This window comes from Nuphar pumila, chromosome 13 (assembly GCF_984573655.1).
Source record: "Nuphar pumila chromosome 13, dmNupPumi1.hap1.1, whole genome shotgun sequence".
NCBI lineage: Eukaryota > Viridiplantae > Streptophyta > Magnoliopsida > Nymphaeales > Nymphaeaceae > Nuphar > Nuphar pumila.
Genome location: NC_143261.1, coordinates 75,384,510 through 75,407,001, shown reverse-complemented (window position 1 = coordinate 75,407,001; position 22,492 = coordinate 75,384,510). Strand labels below are relative to the sequence as shown.

At 39.0% G+C, this 22,492-nt stretch overlaps 1 long non-coding RNA gene and 1 pseudogene across 1 annotated transcript; one reads left to right on the top strand and one right to left on the bottom strand.

Annotated features, from left to right (window-relative positions):
* Positions 1-321: 321 nt before the first annotated feature.
* Positions 322-3,511, top strand: LOC149818745 (uncharacterized). Its single transcript, XR_016427152.1, has 4 exons — positions 322-389; positions 498-604; positions 696-766; positions 2,842-3,511. It is a non-coding gene; the product is annotated as an uncharacterized LOC149818745 (long non-coding RNA).
* Positions 3,512-9,051: 5,540 nt separating this feature from the next.
* Positions 9,052-22,492, bottom strand: part of LOC149818744 (choline transporter protein 1-like) — a 30,953-nt pseudogene continuing 17,512 nt past the window's right edge.

Sequence of the window (22,492 nt, the reverse complement as noted above, 5' to 3'; positions counted from 1 at the left end):
GAATTGATATGTTGATCTCAAATTAAAGGAAATTTATATGTTAATTGACATGAAATAAATGTAACAATGTAAGAAAACCCCTACACCTTTCTATTATGCTCATGTTATATGTTTAGCTTCAGAAAAGGTTTTGAGTTTTATAAAGTTAGCATCTGAATTGATCCATATGCTTTTTTTACTGCTGTGGCTATTGACTTGTGATGTTCTGTGTTTGAGCTTTTCATGGAACTCTTGATATCTTTATTTTATATGCTACTTTTGTTGCTTCTCATGATTTATAACTACCATCTAATTTCTTTTTTTTGTGAAATTGGATATATCCAGGGAAAATTTTATAATAAGAAGGCTCGTGAATTAGATGAACAGTCGGGGGTGATTTTTGAAGCCAGGTTAGAGTGTATGGAATGTGGAAGTTTTGCCTTTTGTTTCTCTTTTTTTTACTTCAACCATGAATAAGAGGAAACTTACATTCTACAAAGTGAGGATCCCCTTTGCAGCAATGAGGAACGGCAGCCTGATGTCACTCTTGATTTACATGATCACCGTAAAAGGGAGGCAATACAACTTCTAAAATTCCATCTTTTAACACTTTCAGATATTCCATGTAAGTGGCCAGCATTGTGTGTTAGATTGCTTAAATCTGAAAGAACTGATGACTAACATAGATCGTTGCCATGATATCTTTTCTTCATTAGCCATCCAGTTCCTTAAAGTTATTGCAGAGATTCATCCACAAACTGGTTTAAATGGGAGCCGTAAACAATCGGTAAGTGTTTTCGCAAGGCTATGCCTATAGTTAGGGATATTATTTTAGTGAATTCTATTGGAAGAAAAGTCCTAGGTATGGGCAATCTTAGGGGCGGCATTACATCACTAGTCATTGTAAGAGTGATAGGTTGTAGACTAGTACAAGCATGACTTCAGCAAGTGTTCAATTGATTGAACTATAGGATTATGTTGGTGGACAATGTGGATTGGGTCATCAGTCTTCCTCTCTGAGCTAATTAGAACCTTTAAAATATCAATACCAGTTTAAAATCAAGAGCCCAGATTCTCATATCTGTTTATCAATCTCTGAACCCAACGGTCAGAATCCAGAACTTAGGGTGAAATTCTGACCCACTTTTAGGAGTTTGGCACAATGTTTGGTGTATTCATAAAGTTGAATGTTTCTTATTTTGTTTGTTCTTCAGTGACGTTCTTCCCTTTTGCATCTTTGTACTGTATTATGTATTTTTTATTATATTCTTTGTCTATCACCCTGCTACATACATATGGGTGAGGATATGGGGTTCAACTTGGGAATGAAGTTTACAATACAGAAATTTCTAAAAGGATGACTTTTTTTATAGGAAAGATCAGTACTAAGGATAACATCAGGTACTTTTGAACCCATGTGTTGATCATAAGTTGACCAAATCATACAATAGAGAACATGTTTGGTTTGGTTTCAAAAACCAATTGACTCATCTAGAAGTGCCTAGTACCAGTACCCATTTTGACATGGTACGTGTGAGGGCCTGGTAATAATATCCATGTTACATAGTCCTTTCTTTTGAGTTGTGTTATATTATGCATTTACTGTTTCATTTCTAATCTAATAAAGTAATTTTCATGTCCTTGACTTCAACATGCATGGCATTGAGCATGAGGAAATCTTTCTAGTGGTTCCTTTGTTTGTAGGGGTTTATTAATCAGCGGGATTGTGACTTTCAGCATTTCATGTATGTATGCAGGGCCGGCTGGCCTCTTTGAGATTTGAGGCCACCACCTAGGGACTCAAATGAAAAAAATATAACTCTTATATTTCACATGCTGAGGGCCTCCAATGAAAAAAAAAATGGAGAAATATGGGCCTCCAATGAAATATGCCTAGGGCCTCAACTTCTCTTGAGCCACCCCTGTATATATGCCTACAATCATCCTTTCTTGTCTCTCCATCTGTACTGACATCAACCAGTTGATGTAAGCAAGTGATGTTTTACACCTTAATTTGTGAAAAGTTGCTAGAAAAGAAACCCAGAAAGATAATTTTCTTGCAATGTGCTTTTCTTAATCTTATTTTGAGGCCTGGACTGGTGCAATTCAGCACACAATTTGTTATTTACAACTTTCCACCCTGTTCTAGTGATTTCTGTGCCAATCTTTTGTCAGGGTCCTGATCCTTGTTTACTATCATGGAGTATAAATCTTTTAAAATATATCATTTGCAAAGTTCACTGATGCCAAGGAAGTTGGGATCATTAAACCAGCATATTTAGTGTTTGCTCAAGTACCATTTGGCATGGAGGGTTACATGCATTAAGGAGGTATTTGTGAGAACAATACTCAATGTCTTGTATGGATGATGATGTTCTCGTTTGTGGATAGCAATAGTGATCCAGGAATAGTTAGTTTTTGGTGGGCTCAATTTTGAGTTGAGTATTTTCAAGTAGTTATTTTCCATTTTTCCATAATTCCTTCACATCATGCGATTATGATTAGATTAGCCTTAAACATGTGAGTGATTTCAAGATTTTATCCTTCGAGTTTATTTTTGTGTTTACAATCAAGGAATGCTTGCATGAAGGCTAAGAACATGCTTTTGCATAATCAGTTTACATGTTTTCTTTTACATTGGCCACTGGTCAGAGCTTTGTCTATATGCCAAGAGTTTCAATAGCGACTGATTATGGTGTTTGTGGTGGACTTCATAATAGACATGGATTACTGGGCATTTCTTGTAACCAACATGATATAAATTATTTATTGCCTCTTTTTCTTCTGAGTGTTTCTTGAAAAAATTTAGAAGTTCGATTTTCCAACCCTTGCAGATAATTTCAAAATGCAACTTATTTTCAGATTACCAAGTTTCTGGACAAGGAACATGTCAAGTGGCATGAAGAAGAAGGGAATCCAGGAACAATAGTTATCCGGCTGGAGGATGTTGAACGGGACAAATTAAGTTTTGCAGATAATGACAAACATTGAACATATCCATGATATTACCGGAGATTAGCTTTTGTTGGAGAGTTCGACTTCCAACTCTGGACATTGCATGCAAAGTTTGTGAAGATTTTGTTGATACCAGCATGTTTTTCTGCGGGCAGGATACAGATTATCACCTGAGGCGTCTTTTCTTGTTTTTTTTCTTTTTCACTCCAATATGCATTACCTGATGAACTTGAAGAAAGTTGTGGATTGCCATCTTTCATGTGGATGGAAAATTGAACTTGACAAAACTTGTAACAAGTTAATTTTTGTGGTGGATGAAAGTGCAAAACGGCTCAGTATTTTCACTGTTCTTTAGTTACTATCCCATTATTTTTCCTGTGTATTGCCAAGAAGCATTCAACATCAAATGAAGTAATGAAGGCAATTAAGCAATTAAGCATGAAGATGCCTAAAAACATTTAGAGTATGACTACTCGAACCGCATGCTGGTACAGTAAGGGTATATGAAGTACCAATGCAACTGTGGTTTCTACTGTAATGAGCTTTGGCATATTTGAGTTATTGATGTTTTTATTGAGTGATCGTGTAATCATCTAATCAAGTAGTTATGCAATCAAATGTTCAAGACTAATTGCCGACCAAGGAATTGCAATTGCAAAACAGCATGATGGTTGTGCAATATATTGGTTACCATGAAGACAAACCTTATGAATAGGAAAATAAGGAGAATAGGGGTTATCCATGGTTGCAACAGTCGAGGTTGAAGGTGGCACTGGTTGCTCTATTCAAAGCTGCAGCATGTACATGGCAAAGGTCCAGACCCCTTTTGGTTAAACTGACCTAGAAGTTTATGTATGGACCTAACCCATTTAAGGCCCAATGTTGGGCCTAAAATGATAAGAAAGAAACCTTTATTTGGGATTGATTTCAATTACTCCCAAAGCAACGTGGTAATCAAAGAGCGAAAAATGAATAGAAATAAAAAGATTGCATCAATTCAAGAAAAAGACAGCCTCTAACACTTTAAAGGTAAATTTCATTAACATTTAAGACATCCTCACTAAATGAAAGAGATCTTATTTATAGTCTGTAACCTTACATTATGGATGTAGATCTTACTATATTGGATTCAATCATCCACCTAACCAATGACCCAAATACTATAATTCCAGTCGACCTGGTCCATAATGCTAAGTTTATAGCTAGGATCAGAACAGAACCACATATGATCATGGAATATTTGATTGGTTGGGTCCTATGACAAGCACAAATGCAACCCCAAAAGATTAACAATTCAGTGTTGAATTCAAAAAACAAGCAGGGTAATGTAGAACCAGCCACTAGGGAAATAATGAGAACATGACCTGATCTTTGAGTGCTCAAATAAAACATACGAGATTGTCATGTGAAACAAATGTTGAACCAGATTTAAGAGAGAGTAAGAGTAAGAGAAGTAAACCAAGAAAGAGGATGAAGAGCAACTTCATTGAATAGCTATTAGGGTTACAACAAGATAATGTCGACCCCCATAGAGCCCTCTACAAGACAAAACAGATAGTGTAGTAGTGAGAAAAAAGCTAGTTTACAGTAATACCCCTATACTAGAATGTATGTATAAAAAGATACAAATAAAGTGTGTTACACAATAAAACTATGGTATTTCCTTAATACTTCCCCTCAAGCTTGAGGTGATGAGAATACAATCAACCCAAGTTTGAACAAGAATGATTGGAAAGCCTTCAAGAGTAAACTTTTTGTAAAACAAGCAGCTATCTGGATTTGAGTTCCAATGTATGCCAAGGATATAACTCCATCCAAATATGCTTGATGAGTAAAGTGACAATCTATCTCAATGTGCTTAGTTTTCTCATGAAATTCTGAATTTTTGGTGATATGGATAGCACTTTGATTGTCACAATGTAAAGCAGTTGTGGTGTCTATGTTTACTCCTATGTCCTGCAACAACCACCTCAACCAAATGATTTTTGCAGTCACTTGAGCCATTACACGATATTCTGCCTCAGTAGTTGACAAAGCAATGCTTTGTTGTTTCTTGCTCTTCCATGATATTAATGATTCTCCTAGAAACACACAGAACCCTGAGATAGAATGTCTATCTTGAGAAACCCCCAAAATCTACATCACAATATGTTTTCAATTCCAATGACAATGTAGCAGAATTAGAACAATCCATAATGCATGGTACCCCTAACATATCTGATAATCCTCGTAACGGTTGTCAAATGAGATTATCTAGGAACACTCATAAACTGACTTACCACATGAACTGCAAACGTAATATCTGGCTGCGAGATGGTCAAGTAAATCAAACTCTCAACTAACTTTCACTTAGTAGTTCACCATCCGTATACTTTAATTTGCAGTTAGCTTTCAAAGGAGTATTCACTTGCTTTGTATTATTTGCAAGTCTTGCCTTCTCAATCAATTTTGTTGCATATTTGTATTTAGTAAAAAAAAATCTTTGTTTGGAGTATGCAATCTCAAGACCCAAAAAATATTTCAATTTTCCTAAATCTTTCATTTCAAAGTTTTGGGCTAATTACATCTTTAGTCTAGCGATCATTGCCCTGGTTCATGATAACTTTGTCTGAATCCCAACCTCACCATTGCAACATTGAATTTCTCAAACCAAGCTCTTGGAGCTTGTTTCAACCCATAAAATGATCTCTCCAGTCTACACACCCTGACTTCCTTATCAACAATTTCTTGAAGTAGCCTTAAATACACTTCTTCCTCCAAGTCTCACATTCAAAAAGGCATTCTTCACATCCATCTGCCATAGTTCCCATTCTCTTGTTGCAGCCACAACTTGCAGGGTCCTAATAGTAGTCATGTGAGTCATTAGTGCAAAGGTTTCAGCAAAGTTTATCCCATACTGCAAATTATATTCTTTTGCTACAAGATGAGCCTTATATCTTTCAACAGACCCATCTACCTTAGTTTTGATCTTATACACTCACCGACAACCAACTATATTTTTGCTTTCAGGCAGTTCGACCAACTCCCATGCTTTTATTCTCTCCAAAGCCTCCAACTCCTGTGCCATTGCCTTTTGCCACTCTGCATCTGACACAACCTTAACACAGGATTTTTGGTTCACATTACATGACTGGATTATAGCTAGAATTTTTTGATGAGTAGCAGAAAATGAATTATAGGAAACAAATCTAGAGGGAGAAACAGAAAGTCTAGAACTTCTACGCACCTGAGGAACAAGAAGAGACAAAGGTGTTGACAAATGAGGATCGGCTTGGAGGACATCATGACTTGGCTCAAGCAAGAGCTCTTCTCCTGAATCATGTTGCTCCAGAAAGGGCTATACATGACCCTCTAATGATCTTATGTTATATGTGACCAATTCCTTGTCATTCCTTCTATATGAAGTCTTTGCCAAAGACATCAAAAAGGATAAAATAGACTCCATAATCTTCTTTGATTCATTTTGACTGTAGAATGACACATGTTCTCAAAATTTTACATGCCTTGGTGTCTACCTTTTCTTACTTACGAGATCAAAGCATTTATATCATTTTTGTCCTTCTAAGATATCCTATAAAGAACCACTTTACTGCCTTGGGGGACAACTTATCCCTGAATTGCTGAGGAACTAGGACCAAACATGTACTTCCAAATACCCTCAACATGTCATATTCTCGTTCTTTCCCAAACAGTCTTTTACGAGGAGAGATGTTCCCAATTACTTTGGAAGGCATTTGATTTATCAAATGTGCAATTGTTCTTACTGCTTCTGACCAGAATTTCTTAGGCATTTCACTATTAAATGTCAATGCTCTGGTAATCTCCAATATACATTTGTTCTTCTTCTCTGCCACCCCATTCTGTTCTAGAGTATAAGGACAAGACCTTTGATGCACAATCATTTTCTCAAGTATAAATTCCTATGCCTCTCCCCCTGAGTTAGAACGAAAGATTTTTATTTTTGCTATAAACTGAGTCTCAACATACACATAGAATCTTTTAAAAATATTAGCCAAATCGCTTCAATTCTTCATAAAATGAACCCATGTATATCTGGTAAAATCATCTATAAATATCACAAAATACATGGATCCAGAAAGTAGAGATGCCCTCGCCTATGCGTAGTCCAATCTTCCTCCCTGACAACCGATCTTGCACATAACAACCATCAGGTGTAAACATTACATCACAGTTATATCGGGTAATTTTACCAACAAAGAGCAAATTTATGGCAAGAGAAGGGACATGAAACACTTTAGAAACATTAAGTTTATCACAAGGATTAGACTCAAGGGTAATAGAACCAACTTCTCTCTCAGTTTCTCACTCTCTCGTTCTCACTCTTCTCTCTCTCTCATTCTTAGTTTTCATTCTCTCTTTCTTTCCCTCACTCTTTCTTTCCTTCTCGATTCACAAAAACTTTTTTTTTTCTTTTCCTTTCATTTTCATTTTTTCCTTCTTCCTGTTTTTCTTTTCTCTTCCTTTTTTTTCCTTTTCTTCCTGTTAATTATATTGTATTTCAACATATACAATAATATGCTGAAAGACAATATTATTAATACTGTATTTCAGCATATATATTATATTATGCTGAAATACAATATTAATAATATTGTATTTCAGCATATTATATATTATATACTGCATTTATATATAAATATATCTATGTATGTGATGTAAATTATATATAATTTATTTGTAAGTTAATATAACATGTTTATGGTTGATGTTTCTAAGTTATATATTTGTGATTGTGTGTACTTTATATATGATATGTTTCACAGTTTTTTTTTTCAGAAATCACGCTTCACATTCATCCATAGTCCACACACACAGATGCTAATGCGCAGTTGCGCGCACGCACACACACACACACACACACACACACATATATATATATATATATATGTTTTTTATGTAAATATATATAATTATATATTTTAGCATTTCATAAACATATATTATAAATTTAAGCAAATTATTTAATATAATTGCTTTACAGTGTTCGACGACATCTTATGTTTTGTCTATTGCTTATTGTTGATTGGTTTTATGTTGTATACATGTTTGTTATTAATTTTTGCAGTTTATTTACATATTTTGTGTTTTTTTTTGTTTTTTTTTTATTTTGGGCACTGCTTAGGCTCCGCCTAGCGCCTTTAACAACTAAGGACAACACAAAGGTTGATGAACTAGTATAGAGAATACTAGTTATCGTGGATAATAGTTGCCCCCCAAGACTGAAAAATCCCACCAAAACTCAATAATATCAATAGAGGACTACGGCACTAAGAAGGCCAAATTCAGAAATTAGATTCCTCAAATATGGCGATATGCTCAAAAATCCAAAACAGTCACTAGAGAACCGATACACAAAAAAAAATTGTAAAATCACCCAAAAATTCAAATTGAGGCTGACGACGATGATTCTTGATTCTATGGACATCTGAAATCAAGATCTATCAACCCAATACCTCAAATGTACCAAAGCTGAAGAATCGTGTGGATGATGCTGACATATGCAGCCCTCTATGCAAGCTTCAACATGAAAAAGGATGAAGCCTCTTCTCACCTTAACCAATCTTCTCTAACCATTTTCTTCAATAGCTCTGATACCATGTTGAATAAGATTTAAGAGAGGAAAAGTTAGAGAAGCAAACCAAGAAAGTGGATGAAGAGCAACTTCATTGAATACCTATTAGGGTTACAAGATAAAAAAGAGGTGTCCACCCCCATAGAGTCCACTATAAGACAAAACAGAGATAGTAGAGTAGTGGGATAAAAGCTAGTTTACAGGGTATTACACACAATAGGACTATGGCATTTCCTCATCAACAAACATCTAAGAGAAGTGGAAAAAAGACAAGCAATTCAGGAAGAGTTTTGACCATGCACATTTCTTTTCTTGCCAATCCTGGACATGTACATCCTCTCTAAGCAAAAAATGGAAGGTATGAAGGTCAGTTTTTTGGGGTTAGGCCAACATTGGAAAAGAGAAAAAATTTACATTCAAGCTTGGCGAAACTAGAACTTCCAGGTCAGTGTTGTCCTGGTGTCTACATTGCCAAAAGCATCACTGCAAGCAATGAAAGGAAAAGAAAAACAGGACATACAACACCAAGGATAATTTACTCAAAATTCAAAAGTAATTTAACTTCTAAATGATGCTCAACTCTGCAGCAATGAAAACTGCACTCCACGTGAATTATTCATGTGTGAGTCTGCATTTCCCCCTGGTTGTTGAAAGTCTCAATCAGTAGTGGAGGAGCAAACTGAGCTGTCCCTTGATGTTCTTCAGCATCCTGGCAGAAGGAGAGGATGATGGTGTTGATGGCCATCTCTACTACCCCAAAGAAAAGTGTTGCTACAACATATCCAAGTCCCCAACAGACCTATATAAATAAGTAAGCCTGTTTAGACCTTATGCAAGTTGATTAACATATGAAAAGTGTAAACCTATCCTACACGGCGCAGAGAAATGTACCATTCATTTCTTCAAACTGTTAAACTGGAATTTCTATCAACCTTAAAATAAATGGAAATAGTGACTTACAAGTACAGGAAAAAGAGGTGAGGAGATCTTGTTATGTGCAGATCTGTATTTGTGTGTCTCCAACATGAGAAATGCAAAAAGCAGAGAAGTGAGGCTGATGCACAACTTCCCAAGAAAGAGAATAACATCTCCTATGACATTAACTTTCCCTATTCGAAGTATGTTGTTCATAATCAGTCCTGTTGCAATCACAGAAGCTTTGCAGAAACTTTTACCAGTTATGGCAATCTGTAGAATGATAAAGAACACAGACATTAAACAAGTGCACAATGATATGATATTTCATGTGCAGCGATAAGAATAGAAATTGGCTACTTGATAGCATAGTTCTTCTTTTCCTTTGTTTCATTGATAATCAGTAAGTGAGATAAAAGTAATCAGATACAATAAAGAAGGGAAGGTAAACTCTATGTAATTTGTTCTAGTTGCCAGGATACACGCAGAAAGTAACCTACACAATTGATATTATTCATACCATTATGTAAGCATTGCGATTAAAAGATTTGATGGACCATTGGATACAACCAAGACAGCACTGAGAAGAACATGACATCATTTTACCAAACCAGCTCACTCCTGCAACATTAGTCAGCTTCAACCTACGAAGTATTGATTCCAAGATGTAACGCACTGATTCAACAATGGATACTGTAAGTGAACCCAGAGCAACAGAACCAAGGCCGTATCGTACAAGGCGCTTCACTGAAGAAACTACTGGGAGAAATGGAATTTCCTGTTCCAACAAAAATCTATAAGTTACATTCTGAATAAATATGTGAAAATCAAGGATTTTATAATATAATTTATGAAACAGAAAATCAGTGATTACTCCCTCCCCAGGGCAAAAAAACAGCATGCCCTTATCATTTGAACTCGTCTACGTTATATATATATATATATATATATATATATATATATATATATATATATATATATATATATATATATATATATATATAATATAGGGTAACTGGAATATGTAAACCAGCAAAATATGTAAACGGGTATGTACCTTGATTTTCATAGGTTTTTTTATTTTTTTTTAATTTCACCGTTCGGATGCCATCTAGATGCTTGGTTTTCATATATATATATATATATATATATATATATATATATATATATATATAGAGAGAGAGAGAGAGAGAGAGAGAGAGAGAGAGAGAGCATAGGTGCTTGAACATTAGGTGCTTGCGATACGTGCTTGATGGGTTTTTCACATTTTTTTTAAATTCTGACCGCACAGATGTGATCTATGTACTTGATTTTATAGGGATCAGCTCTTGAAGTGTTCAATTCCAACACATGGGTGGGTTTTTATAAGGTTCGAAAAATCAACGGTCCAAAATCTTTGTAAAATTTTGAGGCTCTAAATATCATTTTTTCATTGAAAACACATGATCCAGGTGTGGATTCCTCATAAATCGACCATGCCCAACACATTTATGAGGTCAAAACTGCAAAAAAACACTGGAAGAGAAGAAAAACCTATCAAGCACGTATAGCAAGCACCTATGCTCTACTCTCTCTCTCATTATATATATATATATATATATAAATATATAGGGTAACTGAAATATGTAAAGCAGCAAAATATGTAAACGGGCATGCACCTTGATTTTCATAGGTTTTTTTATTTTATTTTTAAATTTCACCATGTGGATGTGATCGAGATACTTGGTTTTATAGAAACAGACTCTTAGATCATCCGATTAAGATGTATAAGAAGGGTCTTTTAAGGCTTGAAAATCAATGGCTCAGATTTTTTGTAAATATTTAAGCATGCAAAATCACATTTCTTGATCCGATTATGATGATCCAATAGTCGATTCCAAGCAAATGGACCACGCCGAATGCATCTGCAGGATCAGATTTGCAAAAAAACCTATGAAAATTTTGATTCATACTAGTTTACATATTTTGCTGGTTTACATATTTCAGTTTCCCTATATATATATATATATATATATATATATATATATAGAGAGAGAGAGAGAGAGAGAGAGAGAGGAATGGTCCTCCCACTAAATGGTCCACCCACCTGTCCTTTCCATAATTATATTTTGGTGCATTCTGGACTATTCACTCTTAATTTTATTCTGAATATATTTAGATCATAGTCACTTCTATCGTTCAAGGTAATTTCTCGGCGAGGATTTTTCTCGGAGATATTTGCAAAAAGTGATTTTTCTCAGGAAAATCTTAGAAGCTATGAATAATAAAAAAGATTAAAAAATAATAGGTTTTATAGTATTTTACTTGCAAAAATATAAAGAAACAATTAGAAAAGGTTTTAAAATATAAAAGAAACAAAAAAGATACTTAAAAAATATATAAAAAATATATAAAAAATATGTTTTTTTAAATCTTGGGAATATCTCAGGAAAAATATGACAATATTTTAAGTTCTGGCGATATTTTGAAAATCTCGGGAAAATATTGGCTGACCTTGAAAACCCTATAATATCGCAATATTTTCAAAATAGCAGTGTTATCGGCGACTATGATTTAGATATCGAAATTTATTATTTCAAAACTTCAAATTCATGTATTAAAATAAATGAACCATGATAAAACGATGAGTACAGTCAGATTCACTTTTATAAGACCTTTTTATGAAAAGCATACAACTTTGTTGAAGGACCCTCTAACATCTTGGCAAATTACCGTAATATGTCAAAGCATAACAACTGCAATCTGCTTACCAATGTTTCACCGCATGCCCAATAATATGAAGCAACCGACCCTGCAATTACTGTTGATGAAAAAGCAATGCAGAACTGGGTTGCCCAGTAGCATCCAAAGAGGTGAAAAAGTATAGCTGCTGCAATAATGAACAATGTAGCCACAGCAACCATCACATTTTACCCTGTTTGACTTCAGGTCATAAGCACCGCAATTGTTGTTGCATTCATTTTGAAGGATTTGCCCGGAGCTAAACAGATGAAGGGCAGCAGAGAACCAGGACATAAAGAAGACGACTAGGATAGTGTATGGTAGAAGTGGGAAGATAATGAGAACTTGAACTTCTCCAATAACCTTGGCAGCAACCTGCACAAAGCTCACAGGATACTACAGGCATCAGGCAATCTGCAAGGCCATCAGTACCACCAAAATAATAATCACTCAATTTGTTAACTATCACAACTCAGAGAGTCGTGAGAAAAGGCTTCACTTTCAAAGGCCCCCTTTCCAACGAAGTTCCACAGTTTCTTCAGTTATTCATACAAAAGACAAAATATTCATCTGATGAAACACATTCACTTGAAGTGTTTTCAAAAATTAAATCTAGCGACAATCTATTGAAAATGCAAAAGCACACAAAGCTAAAGGAAATGTGCAAATCATTTTACAAGGTGAATATTAAATCTTAAGTGAATATTAAACCATTGTTGTAACGCCCCAAATTTCAACCTTGCGAACCTTTTCAGAAAAACAGGCAAGAGACTAGAAATATCTCTTTCCTTCAGAGTTTGTTTATGAAATCAGCGGAAGATTTTTCTTTGATAAATCACAAGGCAAGCTGACAAGTTTGGGCACGTTAGCTAAAAGAACCAAAACTCACAAGATTCGGATATCCTAAGGGAAATCCGATACAAACCCAAGCATCCAGGACGCGAGCTAAGAGCAGGAAGAAGAAGTCTTGAAGCCATCTTGCAATCGCGCCATCGCCCGTAGTGTACCTAATCATCACCTGTACCCATAGAATGGGTTAGTTTCGCGAAAAACTAGTAGGTGCACAAGAGAGACTAACAGGGAACTGAATTAAGTACATTTAATTCAGTAGGCTACGCAGTTTAAAGCAGATATGCAGTTAAACAGGTAAGCAATGCAAGCAGGTGAATAGTGCAAACACGTAAGCAGTACAAGCGAATAAGGCGTGCGAGCGAGTAAGCAGTGCAAATGCGTAAGTAGTGTAAACAGTAAGCAATTAAACGCAAGTAAGCAGTTCAAAGCAAATAAGCAGTGCAACTGACAAACGCAGCATACGATTCAATTGATCGTAGGCTGTGAACCACCACGCAACTAGCTTGTTCTCGTTCCTAGAACGAGGTCACAGCATCTAATCACCATCAGGACATCGTTTGTCGCTCACTACTTCTAACAAACGCGTTGTCCTGAACAACCTTAACCTATTATCATCTCTCAAAGTCTTACGCGGCTAACCGTCACCGGTTATGACGCACTAAGGCGTCATACCTTCTCAGAAAAGCTCACCCTTCCGTAGAAGGTCCAAAACATGATCGCTAACGCAAATCGCTAACGATCTGATTCTCACACCTGAGTCAAGCATGTAATCATGCTAAAACAGAAAGCCGAAACTATGAATTCATAGTTGGCTATCACAAACAATCTCAGAAGATCGTCACAGCTCACCATAACTTTTTATGGTAAGCAAAAACACAAGATCCACGTCGGATCATTCGGTCCGGGAGATATACAACCTGACAAGGAATTACCGCCCTAGAGGGTATACTTGGTCTTAAACCATACACTTCCTCACAGGAGTTCACCGTCTTTGCGGCTACCCGTTCGTGGACAGTGTACATCCTCACAAAGATTTTACCACTCTAGCCGGGTCACCTGATCTTGATCATACATACCCCCACAGCTAAACCTTTGGGAAGCCGGTCCCCAACAAATGCCATATCCAATGAAAATCATTGGGATACACGCATCAACACAAATGACCGCTCTCGGGGTCGATAGCCACTAATACAAACAACAAGATCAACGCCGGATCACCTGGTCTGGGAAATGTATAACCTCACAAGGAATTTCGCCCTAGATGGTATACCTGGTCTTGGACCATACACTTCCTCACAGGAGTTCACCGTCTTTGCGGCTACCCGTTCGTGGACAGTGTACATCCTCACAGAGAATCTACCACTCTAGCCGGGTACTTGGTCTTGGTCATACACACCCTCGCAGATAATCCTTTGGAGATCAGGTCCTCGACAGACGCCCTACTCAGTGATACATGCATCATAAATCGACTGCTCTGAACCATTGACCGCCTCGGGGTCAGTAGCCACAATATGAGCCCAAGCATGCATATCAGCAATATGCATCGTATCACTTCACATAGAAGCATATAATCCTACGCATTGTGTATATAATCCTACGCATCGTATGATTGCCACAAGGAATATTGCAATCCTCAAATAGGCCCTCAAAGCATGTGTAAACGACACATGAGAACGCGCAGATAGGGCAATTCAGTTGATTCTATGGGCGAAGGGTAACTAACTCTACCCGTCAGCCAAACAAAACAACTGAATAAGACAAACACTCATAACAATGCTCGTAAAACATATAATTACCATAAAATGGCTCAGTCCATCAACAAGTAATTATATTAATCGTAAGGCATAAACCATTACATCACAAGTCATTCATAAGCAATCATACAGCAACAATTATATCATAATATGTAAGCAGCTTATAAGACAAGCGGCCACATCAATCCTAGTTGCCACCAGTTCGTAGATTACGAGCTGTATGCAATCACATCAATCATAAGAGATGCAAGCCAACAAGTGCTACGCTACAATAAGCACCAAACAGTTCGACCAAGGGATAAAGCAAGTCACATGCTAATATGTAGCAACTGGTATAATGCTATTATTATAAGCATTTAACTAGTATGAGAAACTCCTTATTACTCCGCAAAGAACTGCGTAAGCAGTTTAACCAACTAGAGTAACGCCTTGACAGGCGTGCACAGCTCAACGAGTAGCATATTGAACTATCGAGCAAGCAAGCGAATTAGTAGTGCAGGCGAAGCAGTGGTCCAAGCGAATCAGTAGTGCAAGAGAAGCAGTAGTGCAAGCGAAGCTCACGACTCAACGACCAGTGTGAACAGACCTTATGTTTCGATAATTACGAACCTGCGGGTACGCGCAGGCAAAACGTAGACCCAACTGAAACTAGTTCGGGCGTCTGTTATTCTATGTATTTTCAATAACCCGAATAGCTAGTTGAGTTCGCTCCAAAGGGACGGCTTTAGCCGAGAGAGGATTCCCCAAAGGAGGTTGTGCCACGGACACATCCAACTTCTGCAGAAGTGTTGAGCTAACAAATGTAGCCCCTTTCCCCTAACTCCAATGACTGGGGAGGCCGGATCGTAGACCGTAGGGTGGTTGTTAACAACCTGTCCATTGGAGTTTGTACCGCTTTGTCCTCTCCCTTGACAGACACAAAGAAGCGAATAGGTACGTTAGGGGTTGCTTAACTAACGACCCATTCTATGCTGTGGTATTTAAACCACTCGAGCATCTTGCCTGTGAAGGCGAAATGTGAGGCCATTTATGTGATTACAGCATTGTACATTTAGCACTATCCGAGGTCGCACGACCGTCTCATCCGATCATCGCAGTACTAGACGTGTCGTGCACGACTACAAGTACTCTAGGATGAAGGGGGGTATAGCTCATCAATAGAAGCCTCAACAGGAGTGTTTCACAAAGATGTAAAGTTCATCAACTTTACTCTATCTTTTGAAACAACAGTACCTTGTGCCAACATGATGCATGTGATTATCTCGAATCACATCCGCTATCGGGGTATCTACATGTCTCGCATGACTCGATACCGGCCTCGATAGACGGGATACGGGTTTCTCAACAGAACACCCGCTAAGAAGTTCGCTCGAACCCCCAATTCGGGATCGCCCGAGATATGCCAAAAAGGCGAGCAGAACCAGTCAGTCACATCCTTCCAAATGCTTCGATTTGGAGCAGTCTTTGATGCTTTTGCGCAGCTCCCTGAAACCTCAAGTCGACTCTGCAGGACTGCACACACGAAGAGCCAGGATCCTCGCGAGGTATCCCTCTCCTTAAACGGAGGTGCATCGCCAGCTCCCAACTGAACTCTTGTCGCAAGAGTGAGTGATAGATGTCTCTTGCATCCTCCACGAGGATGCCTTTAAGGCATACGCAAAGAGCAAGAACCTGCACGTCATCTGCAAAAGCAAGGCAATACCAACACATATGCAAAAGCAAGAGCCTAGGCGCAACGACAAGGTAAATGCGGTAAGCAGAAGTGCAACGCAGAACCTTTGCACGATGCGCAACGGCAAAGTAAAGGAACTGTAAACAGGAGTGCAACACAAAACCTGTGCGCGATGCGCAACGACAAAGTAAAGGACAAGGATCGCGAAACCGCGTCCTTGAGTTAAATGCGTACTCGTATAAATATATATGATATATATATGCATATATATTTATTTAATTGTCCTTTTTAGTTAATTGAACTCAATTCAATTGTCCAAGTCTTCTGTGCAATCTTCCCCTACCTTTGAGAGTTGAAAGCTTGCTGTCGTCCGCGGATGTACGCGATTGGCGGCTCGGGTCGCGAAGCGCGAGCGGGACCCGTCGTACGAGTTGCAAAAGTAACGATCTTAGCAAGCTAATACCAAAAATATAAGGTCATGGGCAATGTCGTCGTCCTGACGTAAAGGAAGCAGAGGCAGGGGCATCGTGCAAATGCGCACCTGCTATAAGCGCAAGAAGCTGGGGCAGGGCCACGAGCCCCTGCTGACATGCTGTCAGCAAACAACAGGGAGGCAGGGGGGTTGCTCCCCTGCCCTCCGAAAGCAAGGGTAGGCAGGGTTGCACCCCTGCCTTACGAAGGCAACGAGGGAGGCCGAAGCGTCGCCCTGCTTGCCAGAAGAGCAAAGAGACAGGGGGTCAAGCCCCCCCCCCCCCCACCCGTTAGCACAAAGGAGGAGGCAGGAGGCTTTGCCCCTGCCCGCCGAATACACAAAGAGGCAGGGGCTTGGCCCCTGCCGGTCGAACACGCAAACAAGCAGGGGGCAAAGCCCCTGCCTGACGCCCGAGAAGAGGGAGCAGGGAGGGGCTCGGCCCCCTCCCCTGCCGTAACAAGTAGCAGGGAGGGGGCTCAGCCCCTCCCCTGCCGAACAAAAGGGCAGGGAGGGGGCTCAGCCCCTCCCATGCCTAATAGGGAGCAGGGAGGGGAGCTCAGCCCCTCCCCTGCCGAACAAAAGGAACAGAGAGGAGGCGGGGCGAGCCCCTCCTCTGCCGTAATAGGAGGCAGAGAGGACTCGGCCCCTCCCCTGCCTTGACAGAGGACACAGAGAGGAGGGGGGCGAGCCCCTCCTCTGCCGTAACAAAAGGCAAGGAGGAGGGCTCGGCCCCTCCCCTGCCTTGACAGAGGGCACAGAGAGGAGGGGGCCGAGCCCCTCCTCTGTCGTGACAGGAGGCAGGGAGGAGGGGCTCGGCCCCTCCCCTGCCGTAACGGAGAGCAGCAGAGAGGAGGGGGTCAAACCCCTCCTCTGCCGTAACGAAGAGCAGCAGAGAGGAGGGGGTCGAACCCGTCCTCTGCCGTAACGGAGAGCAGGGAGGGGTGTCGTGCCCCTCCCATGCTAAAAGGGGGCACAGGGAGGGGATTTGACCCCTCCCGTGGCCACAAAGAGAGGTGAGGGAGAGAGAGAAGAGACTGCGAGGAAAAGAGGGCGTACCTGGTGGTCGTCGACGGCGGCAGCGTCGGCATCGGAGCCTGTCGCAGGTGGCGGCGGGTCGGCAACGCAGAGGAGCGAGAGAGACCGAGAGGCAGTGAGGGAGAGAGACAGCGAGAGAGGAAGAAGGGGGGCGGGGGTTATCTTTGAAACCCCTGCCTCCCTGTGTTAAAAACACGGGAGGCGGTGCCTCCATTCGGGTTCGGGTTCGGGTCCGGGTCCGGATCCGACCCGAATCCAAACTATTTTTTTTTTTTCGTTTATTACAATTGTACAATGAGTAAGTGTGGCTCAAGCGACTAGCAATGCACTAGCTCTCATCAATTGAGTAGCTCAAGGATACCATGTATAGATCTTAGGGATTTTGTTGTATTTCTTTTTTGGCAGATAGAAATATGTTAGAAAGAGGATCTTATGTTTCATATGTATATGTAATCATCATGCATGTAATGTACGAAATGGTCGTAATTTTATCTTAATCATTACTTACCAATATGAACAAGGATCCACTTGGGTTGGAAATTTTCTTGTAGATCCATTCCATCAAATCATTCAGAAGCAAGTTTCCATAGCTAAGGTGCATGTTATAGTCAAACTAACCCTAATTCCAATTTGTCTTGGACAAACAGGTGTGTTTGTATGCAACAAAAATCATGAACCTACTGGGTTATAATATTCAAAAGTCTAAGAAGATCGAGAACTTAAGAGATCCTGGACAGATGCAGCAACCAAATGTTTCGTTCTGTGCCATCCTTCGAGGTGTTTACTAGTAGCAAAAATGAATCTTAAATATTAAATCCTCCCTTTTATTTAATTAGTTATAAATGAAATACACAACCAAATGTATTGGTTATCCTATATGAAGTAATCATCTGACCAAACAACAAAGTAAGAACACAGCCAGTGATACTTGCCTTTAAAACAGAGGTTGCAATGAGGATGCGGTGGACAATAGCTATTGTTGAAAGAATTGCAATGACCATAACGGCTGTCATAAGAATAGCAATAACTCGAAGATGATTGACCTCCTGAATGATAATATTAAAGCAAAAAGTTGTTGCAATGAAATGGGGAACAAATTCCTAGATCCAGTACATGTGCCAGCAACAACTTACTCTTCCGCTAATACTGATATATGGATCAGATTCACCTACCACAGCTGAGATAGAATCATTCCCGATCCATCCAGCTACAGTTGAAAATTTTAGTTAAAAATAACACTTTTGCAGTACACATTTGAAATAATGAAATATCATTGTTGAGATTCAGAAATGCAAATTTTATGTTAGGAACTAGATGAGCTACCGATCAAATGCTTCTAAAAATTAAAGATAAGACTCTTTCCCTTTTCTCCTATTTTTCCGAGAGCAACTGAAGATATAACACCTAACTGCAGCTAAATGCACTTATTATTAAAGTGAAATGCTCTATGAATGACTCAACTTGAAGTCTCCCAACAACTAGGGTCAATATTTATGGATGGAAGCATGATGGCTTTTAAGAAGCCTCCTTGCTAAATGAGCCAGTGATCTAACAGAGATGTAACAGTAGGAATACACTTTAGAGCTAATAAAATGAAAAGAAGACTGCAAGACATCACTGAAATGGTAGATAGATAGAAAGTTCTACATGTTCATGCCAAGGTAAATATAGAGTATAAAAACTGATCAATTTCTTTAGAAATTTGTGGTCTTAAATGACAATAAAATGAGTTAAAATTGCACCAATAATGGCCCCCAGCACTCCAAACAATGTTAATCACCACAAAGTTGATACAATGATGCATGAAACTAAACATCAACTGCTTGTATAACGAAAATTACTACATGTTTGTATCTCATGGAAACATCAATAATGATGACCATGGGCCCCATGCAGCTGACATGCTTTTTAAGCTGCATCATTTACAAGGGTGACAAAAACTAGTGATGATACACAAAGAATCACTCAGAAGATAATCCCATTATGGTACTGTTACATAGTTTCAGATCTGCCTTTTTCAATTCCATCAGATACCCACTTCCTTCTTCTATTCTATAAATTGTTACAGCACAACGGAGGACACTGAGCGATGATTCCACCAAAGGTAACATTTCCCTCTTTTTATCACCTTTATCTTTACTTTGTCCTTTAAATCTTACTTTTGTTTTTAGTCTCAGAGAGTTTGTCAGACCTTTTCTAGGCTATTTCCTCCCAACAGGAAAATATAAAGCATATCCGCTTTATGGGATCATGGACTTTACATCTTACAGCCTCATTTCACTCCAGCCCATGAGAAGAACAAGAGTTTGGATAGATCAAGCCAAACAATCATCGAGAAACAAAGTCACATGCCCATAACAACAAACAACAACAACTACGCCTTCATCCCAAAACAATTGGGGTCAGCGATATGAACCAAAAAAGAAATTCATTTTGGGTCTTCCACATGAATCATTTTCCTCCAATCATTTCTATCCAACGCCATGTCCTCGGTGAGGTTCAAAGCATTCATATCCTTTCCTATCATCTCCATCCAAGTCTTCCTAGGCCTACCCCGACCTCTTTTAACTAATATATTTTCCCATTTCTCCAACCTTCTAACTGGAGCATCATTAGGCCTTCGCCGAATATGTCCAAACCACCGTAAACGATTCTCTCGCATCTTATTTTCAATGGGTGCAACACCTACCTTCTTACGTATCTCTTCGTTCCGAATCTTATCTTTTATTGTATTTCCACACATCCATCTAAGCATCCGCATCTCAGCTACACTCATTTTTTGAATATGATGTCTCTTGGCAGCCCAACATTCCGTACCATATAGTAAAGCGGGTCTAATAGTCGTCCTATAAAACTTTCCCTTCAACCGCAATGGCATTCTACGATCGCACAGCACTCCAGTAGCACTTTTCCATTTCATCCACCCAACCTTTATCCTATGATTTACATCTCCATCAATTTCTCCATACTTTTGAATGATGGATCCCAAATATTTGAAATAATCATTCACCGGTATATCTTGCTCACCAAGCTTCACTACACTCCCATCCCTACTTCGTTGCTTACTAAACCGACATTCCATATATTCAGTCTTACTCTTACTCAACTTAAAACCTCTAGCTTCCAATGTCTGTCTCCATAATTCTAACTTAGCATTAACCCCAGCTCTAGACTCATCAATCAAAACAATATCATCAGCAAACAACATACACCACGGTACATTTTCTTGAATAGATCTCGTAAGCTCATCCATCACTATCGCAAATAGGAAAGGGCTTAAAGCAGATCCTTGATGTAACCCAACCGTTATCGGAAAATTGGTTGTCACCCCTCCACAAGTGCGGACATTGGTTACTACTCCTACATACATATCTTTAATTATACTAAAGTCACATGCCCATGTAGCCTAAAAATCTCTCAGGTGAACTAGTACATCTTATTCACTGCACATGCACACACGCAACACAGACACATACATACCCCCACCGCAACCCCCCAAAAAAAGGTTGATCTTTGTTAATTGCACAGGATGCAGGATGCTTCATTTATAGCAGAAAACCTATGTCTAATAATGTACACATAAAGTCTGGCAACAAATTTGTTTATTGTTTAGGTTTCATAACCAATTGTTCCCAGAAGGATATCAGTGTTTTGAGGTACATGAGTTGAAATCCCTACTAGCCTATCAAAACTGAGATCCTAATTCATTGTAGAATGTACAATCAAGTCTTTCCAATTAAATCTCCCCCAGGCCCCATCACCTGATCCACAGTTTCCTCTTGATAAATATATTAAAAAAGGTGCTCTCTTGCAGCAATCCTTTAATATTATACACAAATTTGGTGCTCCCTTCTGTTTCCACCTTTTTCAACAATATAAGACAGTCACTTAATCAGAGAAAAATCAGTTTGAAAATCCAGCCAAGGAGTGGCATGTTGCATGATTTTGCTTGAATTGCTTTGTTCCTTCACAACTGAGCACCTTAGAACAACCACGCAAAGGCATGCCCATGAGGTTGAGCACTTCATAGTAAACTGCATGCTTAATTTCCTCAAAGGTGATACACTACATTTAATATCATAAGGTTTCATTGGCTGCCTTTTAGTAGCTCGAAAGGTACAGAAAGGGTACCTTCCAACTAGATGTTTTGCTAAATACCAGATTGGATGTGATCTCTTTTGGAGTGACTACCATCATGAAATAGTCGTTACTTTGCATTTGACAAGATTCTTTTCCACCATATCTAAGTACAATAAGGACCTTATTTGAAGTTACCTTTATGCCTAAAGTAGATTTAAGGGTGTTGCAAAGCACCTAAACATAATACACAAAATAATAGAAAAGGAATAGCACCCTACTGAGGTCATCTTCCACTTTCCACTAACCTGTAATCGCTTGCATGCTTACCAGGTTTGAACATTTAAGTGGACCAGCACCACAAACCAAATAAGCCTGTGCAGCAGATGCACGGGCACAGATCCACACATACACGTGTACACGCGCATGTGCACACAACACACAAACAGAGGGTTCCCATCAGAGCA